Here is a 7,500-nt window from a genome sequence, read left to right on the forward strand (position 1 = left end):
GAACGGCCGCAGATCCGCAGCCACAGACGACGGGGCCGGCGCCCGCCTCCACAGCGACCCGAGAACGCCGTCGCCTCGGCCCTCACCGCGCTCACGCGGGAGAGGGGCGGATGTCACGACATCGCCCCCTCCCGGGAACGCGGGGGGACGGGCGGCGGCGGAGGGCGGTGGGGCGGACCGGACCCGACCTGGGCCGGGACGCGACAAGCGTTCGCTCACACGCACCAAGCGGACGGTAGCGGACCGGGAGAGGCCCTCCCCCGGCGGCACGCCACCGCCGCCGGACACCGGCGGGAGAACGGGACGGGAGCGGGCACCGCCGAGCGGCACCGGGAAGCGACACACACCGAGGAGAGACACCGGATCGGGAACCGGGCGGGTCGTCACGCGGCGACGAGTCGGGGGCGGGGGGGCCTCGCGGCACAGACGGGGAAAGCTGGGGGGGGCAAAAGCGCCGGGAAAGGCGGAGGCGAGGCGGGGACTCGGACCCCATCACCACGCCCCCCACACGGTCCCAAGCCGCGGAGCCCCCACACCAACCCCCCGAACAGCACCGAAGCTCCCCTTCCCCCGTCCGACACGCGTTCGGGCCACCGTCCGGCCCCAGGTGCACACTCACCGGGGAGCGCTCCCGTGGCGCGGCGAGAGGGAGCGCCGCGCAGGCGCGCGCCCTGAGCACAGGACACTCACGAGGATGGGGCCGCACACGCGGAGCCCCCGGCGCCGGTGGCCAGGCCGGCCCGATTAGAACCCTCCCCCGGCTCGGAGGGGGGAGGCTCGGGCCGCGGTAGGCAAAGATCTGCGCGCGGCCCCACCGCGGGGCCGCGGGACGCACGGGCAAGAGCATCCTCGCCTAACGCGCAACATCGGTTGCTACGCGCACAACAGGAGGGGCGGCGACTGGGGGGTCCGGCACCCCAAGGCACCCTCGCGGATCGCTAGAGAAGGCTTTCTCACCGAGGACGGGTCGTCCCCAAACCCCATCGTCGTCCCGCGCTGGATGCCACACCCAGGGCGCCTTAGGGAGACGCCGGGCGGGCCGAGGGCGGGGGGGTCTGCGGTCTAGGTAATGCGTCGTCGAGCCCTCCGAGGCCTCACGCTCACAACACGCGACTGTCCGCCGGTCAGCCTTGCCTGACAATCACCAGGACCCGCGCCGATCTCGCATCGGCCACACCACCCATCGCCACTCTCGCAAGGAGGGGCCGAGAGAGGACCGCAGCTGCCGCCGAGGGCTCCCAGAAAGTCGCGCACCCGGGTCCCTTCCCTCACAAACCAAATTCAGGGCCAGATCCGAGTTACTTTATAGCAGAAATTTGGGACCCCGCAAGGAACACGCGCGCAGACGCAAAAGGGCCACGGGTAAAATCTTTTAGAATCTTTTGAGCTCTTTGACCGCCCCCTGGCCGGGCCTTCTCAACCCAACGGGGGCAGCACTAAATGACATCTACGCGCACTTTACACGTCCAAGCAAGGGCACACACAAGCCCCGGAAAGGGTTAAGAGCCCCCCCTTAGGAGGAGGGGCTACCGCACTCTAAGGCGGCCCCTTATCGGGGACACATCTCTTCGCGGGGCTCCCCACAACCGCGACGACGCGACGGGAGCCCCAAACGGGGTTTTTGCGACTTCCCACGAGACACCGGGCAGACACAGCATGCGACCTCCCAGCCCGCTCTCGCAAGCACTCCCATGACGGGGGAGATCTCACATGTGTCCAGGGTTAAAGGCGAGATGACACGGCTTCCCAGAGAGCGCTGGGACACACGGCAGAGAGGGCAACGCCTCCGGCGAGACGCACCCAACCCCCCACGGGGTTCGACACACCGTCTCGACCCCCCAGAGTGCTTCCGGCTCCAAGAGAACCGGCACAGCACGCACCCAACGGCACCAGGGCGGTGGTGGGCCAGAGGGGTAAACGACCAGATACGGGAACGACACCGCGGCTCGGCCTCAGGCACCTGAAGGGACAACCTGGAGCGCTCCAGGGGCACCGGCAAAGGGCCGATCCAGGCACAACCCCGTGCGGACCTCGGCAGGTGCACGGTGAAGGAGGAGGGAAAGACCATCCCCACCACGGGGAAGACCCATCGCCAAGCAAACGAGCGCGGGATGGCCGCTCGGGCCGACAGACCCACGCACGCCCAGCAAGCCCACGCCGTGAGGCAAGAGGAGCGAGCGTGCGAGGGCGAACCGGATTCCGCACCCCTGCCTCGCCCACGCACCGACAAGCGAGTGGTGGGAGAAGAGGCTAGGGGCCCGCGGACAGAGCGAGAGGAGCGGTCCCATTCGCCATGAATGTCCGTCCCTCGTCTGGCGCGGCTTAGGTCCGGCTCGGGAGAGCGCGACAGCACCACATCGATCGGGGTTGCGTTCAAAATCCAAGTCACTCGAGAGAGACCGAGAGGAAAAAAAACAAAATACCCTGTCGGGTGCTGGGGGAGGTCAGGGAAGGAAAAAGGCCCGGTTTCTGCCTCCGCCAGACCCACACCCAGGGCCACTGAAGGACAGCCGCCAAAAGGACACGGAAAGTGCCTGACACGGGAGACGGAGCCCATGGGGCGTGGAAGGCGCTCCGCTAAGCATTGGCACGGCTGCCCGGGATGCCTGCAGCGGGCAGAGAGCGCGGGGAGCACAGAAGACCCATCCCGCCAACCTCTCTGTGAGTCCCGCCACCCTCAAGAGCACTGGAGGCCAGAGGAGCACAGCACCACAGGGTCGGGACACAGCTGGACTCGCGAGAGCCGGCGCACGGGCCTCAAAGCGGGCGACTCACGCGGGATCGAAGGGACCGCGCGCCACGGGCCATCGGTAACCCAAAGGCGACCCAGGGAACCAACGCACATGTCCAGAGCATCAAACCGACCTCTTCAGTGAGCGCCACTGAAGATGAGCGTGTCAGCACCTATCTGGTGGCCCAAAATGACCGAGTTCAGCGAAAGAAATACCACGCCAGGAGACGGGGTGGTGGCTTCTCCCCACGGGGCACCCCCCGGAACCGCGTTTCGGCCAAAGGCCTGCCACAGTGACCCCATAGCACTCACTCCTGGAGGTCCTAGGGCCCTCTGGTCAACCTCCTGAGAATCAAGGGTGGGGGGGTAAGAGGGGCAGCGTGCCCTCGCGCGACGCAGGTGCCGCACACCGGAGGTCCCGCACATCGGCGCGGCCGGCCACCGATGTGGAAGCATATGTGAGGAACTTGGACATTTTTCTTAGGCTCCGCCCGAGGAGCCAGGGGACTCGGGAGTCGCCGAGGAGCGAACCGCCACTCGCCGGGTGACCGCGAGCCACCAAGGCCGGTCCCTGGACCCAGAGTGGGGACTTGAGAAACCCTCAAGCGCCGCCTGCCATGTTGCCGGGCGGGCAGTGTCCAGGCCCGGGTAGTAAACACCGAATTTCCGTGCGACTGAGCCACCAGGGCCGTTCCACGGGCCACAAGTGGGTTCCTGGAAAAATTCAAGCACCGCTTCGGGCGGTCCGGCCTCCGGACGGGTGGGTGAGTGAGTGAGTTTCGGGCGGCTGAGCGCCCTGTGCTGGTCGACCAAGTGCTGACCGACAAACACCAGTGACAGAGGCGGCAGTGAAGCCCGCCAACCCGTAAGGCTGCAGGTACAAGCTCGGGCCACCGCTCCCGGGCCGGCGCTCTGTCACCGCCGGGACGACACAAGTGACACCGCCGGCGTCCTGGAACTCTGGGGCCGGCGACACAGGCCGCTCCGGTCCCATCGCGTTGGCGACAGAGCTCCGGAGAGAAAGTGAAAGTGACCGCTAGGTGGCGGACGACAACCGGCAGGAAGCGCGGCGGGACGAATGTGCGTCGCTAGCCGGCAAGAGCGCGTCGTCGGCCGGACAGTCGCCTAACTTAGACCCGGCCCGCCGCCGCAGCGGCCGCCGCCGCCGGCGTCCTGGAACTCGGGGGCCGGCGGCGACACAGGCCGCTCCGGTCCCTTCGCGTTGGCGACAGAGCTCCGGAGAGAAAGTGAAAGTGACCGCTAGGTGGCGGACGACAACCGGCCGGAAGCGCGGCGGCGGGACGAATGTGCGTCTCTAGCCGGCAAGAGCGCGTCGTCGGCCGGACAGTCGCCTAACTTAGACCCGGCCCGACCCGGCAGCGGCCGCCGCCGCCGCCGCCGCCGCCGCCGCCGCCGCGCTACATACACACACACACACACACACACACACACACACACACACACACACACGTGTTTGTTTGTTTGTTTTAAACAAACAAAAGTACATTCAACATTCTGTAAAAGGTCCGAGGAAGTCAGTCCTCACACAAAAGTCCATTGAGCCCTTGGGGAAGTGAGCAGAAAATGAGCCGACATGTGGAAGACCCCTGACGGACAAGAGCAGATCCAAGTCAAATGGAAAGCCATCTCTTCCATCCATCCATCCATCCATCCATCCATCCATCCATCCATCCATCCATCCATCCATTGTGTCAAGCACACTTGCTTTCTGCTTGAGCCCTGGGTATCAGCTCCTCATTTTGCCCCCTCACTCCCTGGTCCCTCTTCCCTCATGAACCCTTGATAATTTATAAATGATTAGTATTTTGTCATCTCTTGCACTGTCCAATGTCTCCCTTCGCCCACTTTTCTGTTGTCCATCCCCTCAGGGAGGAGGTTGTTATGTAGATCCTCGTACATCGGTTCCCCCTTTTCACCCCCACCCTCCCTCCATCCTCCAGTTGTTATCGTCACTGATCCCGAAGTGATCATCTCTCCTGGATTCCCGGAAAGCCATCTGAAAGGAGATTCAGTCGACAATGGTGATTTCATCTGCCTGTAAAAATAGACATACGTCTGGCTCTCGAATACCTTTAAAAGTGTTTTTAGGGAGTAGGGAGTTATGAGACCGGCTCTTCCGTCTCAAAAGTTTGCCTGCCGGAGAGACACAGGAAAGAAAGTTGTTGTGATTGCAGAATGCTCTGTTGTGTCTAGTCTAGTCTAGTATTGCCACGATTAGAAAATCATCATCATCATCATCAAAGCTACAGGGAAGAAGAGAATGCTGTAGAATCAAATGGGATGACCATTGTCGTCCTATTATTCTGAGCAGGATAGGATGGCGGTATTGTTGGTATGACATGCGGCTGAAATGCAAGTTTAAATGGTTTAAAAGCAAAACAAAACAAAACAGTAAGCCGGATCACACCGCCCAACATAGCACGCTCGCCACCCCTTCTATAAGTGAAAGGAAAACCTCTTCGCCACCTGAGCATGAACCCACCCCCTCCCGTGTGGGCCTCTCAATGAAAACCAAGGCGAGCAACAGAGACGGTGGCGGACGTGCCGTGCCGCGCCTCCCCTCCCGCAAGTCACATCCACCCGCCTGTTGGACATCAGGGCTTCGCCCGCCCCCAACCTCTCTGCCTTCCTTGGTAACCTAATGAAAACGCCCCGCCCGCCCGGGCCACCTTGACGTAATTAATACAGACCTCGCTAATAGGCGCCGCTGAACTTTTCCCCTGCCTGGCCTGTGTTGGCCAGGCGTCCTTTGCAACACCCCCCAAGAATGTTCACCCCCGGTGGGGGGCGGGAGGAAAGACAGCCCCCTACAACGAACCCCGGGTTCCATAGGCTAAATCGGACAGCGGGGGGGGGGGGGGGAGAGAGAGAGAGAGAGAGAGAGAGAGAGAGAGAGAGAGATGGAAAATAACAGAGGCAGACACAGCTCAGGGGTATAAAGCTTGCTCACTCTCAGCTGCACCTGGTGGTCCCCCACCCCCCTCCCCTAGATTCAACGGGGCAGCCTAACCTTGCTCACTCTCCAGTGGGCTCAACCTCTACCACTACCACCCTGATCGGAAGCGAGCGGGGTCCTTCCTCCCTCCCTATGGTGGCACAAACAGTGGTGTCTGTCTGCTTGCTCTAAAAGGCTGACCACCCTGAGGGAGAGTAACCCAGAACCTACCTTGGGTGAATGACCTTTCAGTGGGATATGCCTACCTTGGGTGAATGGCCTTTCAGTGGGATATGTATGCCTGGGGGAGAGACAAACTAGGGAGAAAGGCTTGGCTTCCCACATTCCCCACCCACCAGGCTGACTTCTACGGGGGGGGGGGGGGGGCAGGCTGTGGCCCTTAACCCACCTTTAGAAAAGCAGACGCCTTACAAGAATAGGAAGGAGGGAGGGAGGGAGGGAGGGAGGGAGGGAGGGGCTGCTGGGTTTGAGAAGCGGCCAAGTGGACTCTGAACTAGAACTAGACCTCTACAGTCAGGGTTGGAGTGCTCGCTAGCTTGCTCGCTCGCTCGCTCAAACAAGACCTCTCCGACCCCTTTGGCTCAAGGTAGCCGCTGGGGTCACAAAGACCCACGCCGGGGGAAGGCGCACAGCAGCAGCGAGGATAGATACATTAGATATAGATAGATAGATAGATAGATAGATAGATAGATAGATAGATAGATAGATAGATAGATAGATAGATGGAGAGATAGAGCACATGTGCAAGGGCAAGCCGAATTCTACACCGCAGCCAGGCCCTCTTCCTCTGTGAAGAGAGCTGGTGGATGGATGGAGGGAGGGAGGGTTGAGAGAGACAGACTGACTGACACAGAAACCTCACACAGGAAGGAGGGCCTCCTCTAGGCTCTCAGAGGAAAGAGCCACACACTCAGAAGCCAATCTCTCAGAAAGAAGCCATAAAAACAAATACGGAGCCAAGAGTGAACCTGATGCACGCGTCAGGAGCAGCGGCGTCACCAATAATTACTTAACGCTCTTAGACGTTTTCGAATGCTCGGTTTATTCACTGCAGACACACATCACACCAGCCAAAAATAAATCCAAAGGATAAAAGGACTGGAACAAGCAAGCGTGATCATAAGTATGAGCATAATAACTGCGCTCTGCACACATATCATTCTAGCATCATAGTCCCAACAAGCATTGCCTTCATCGGTGCGTTCACCCGGGTAGAGTTGGAGAGAGCAGAGCAGGAGTTGATGTCTCCTTGGTTCCTAGCTCTCTAAAAAGTCAGTGCCTGTCTGTCTCTACCCAGGTTTCAACAGACAACTTGGCTGGTTCTTTGACATATTCACTGTCCCAGTCAAGTCTCTCTCATGGGGTTTCTCCACACTTTTGCAGTGGCTCCTCCGACCAGCTGCTGATTCTTGGCGATGGTCCAACTTCTTGGCTGGGCCCTAATGCCACACATTATTTCTTCTCTGAAGTGGAGTTTCTTGTGTTTGCTTCTTTGGAGGAGGCTCAACGTCTTGCAAGGAAGTTCTATGGTACCGGCGCCAAAAGGGTCCATGGTAGAAGATGTCTATCAGCGTCTTGCAAGGAAGAGCAGGTGGCCATTTGCCGGTTCCGGAGCTCTCCTCAGCGCAGGATTCCTGCTCAGTAGCGTGACTGGCGTGAGTGAGTGAGTGAGTGAGTGAGTGAGTGAGTGTATCTCGATGAAGTAAATTGATGAAATCAATAGGAAAAAAAAAACAAAAACCTTGAGACAATCAGTGATCAGATGATGCATAAAAGAAAACCCGAAACTAAC

The sequence above is a fragment of the Tenrec ecaudatus genome, chromosome 4 (assembly GCF_050624435.1).
Source record: "Tenrec ecaudatus isolate mTenEca1 chromosome 4, mTenEca1.hap1, whole genome shotgun sequence".
In the NCBI taxonomy this organism is placed as follows: Eukaryota; Metazoa; Chordata; class Mammalia; order Afrosoricida; family Tenrecidae; genus Tenrec; species Tenrec ecaudatus.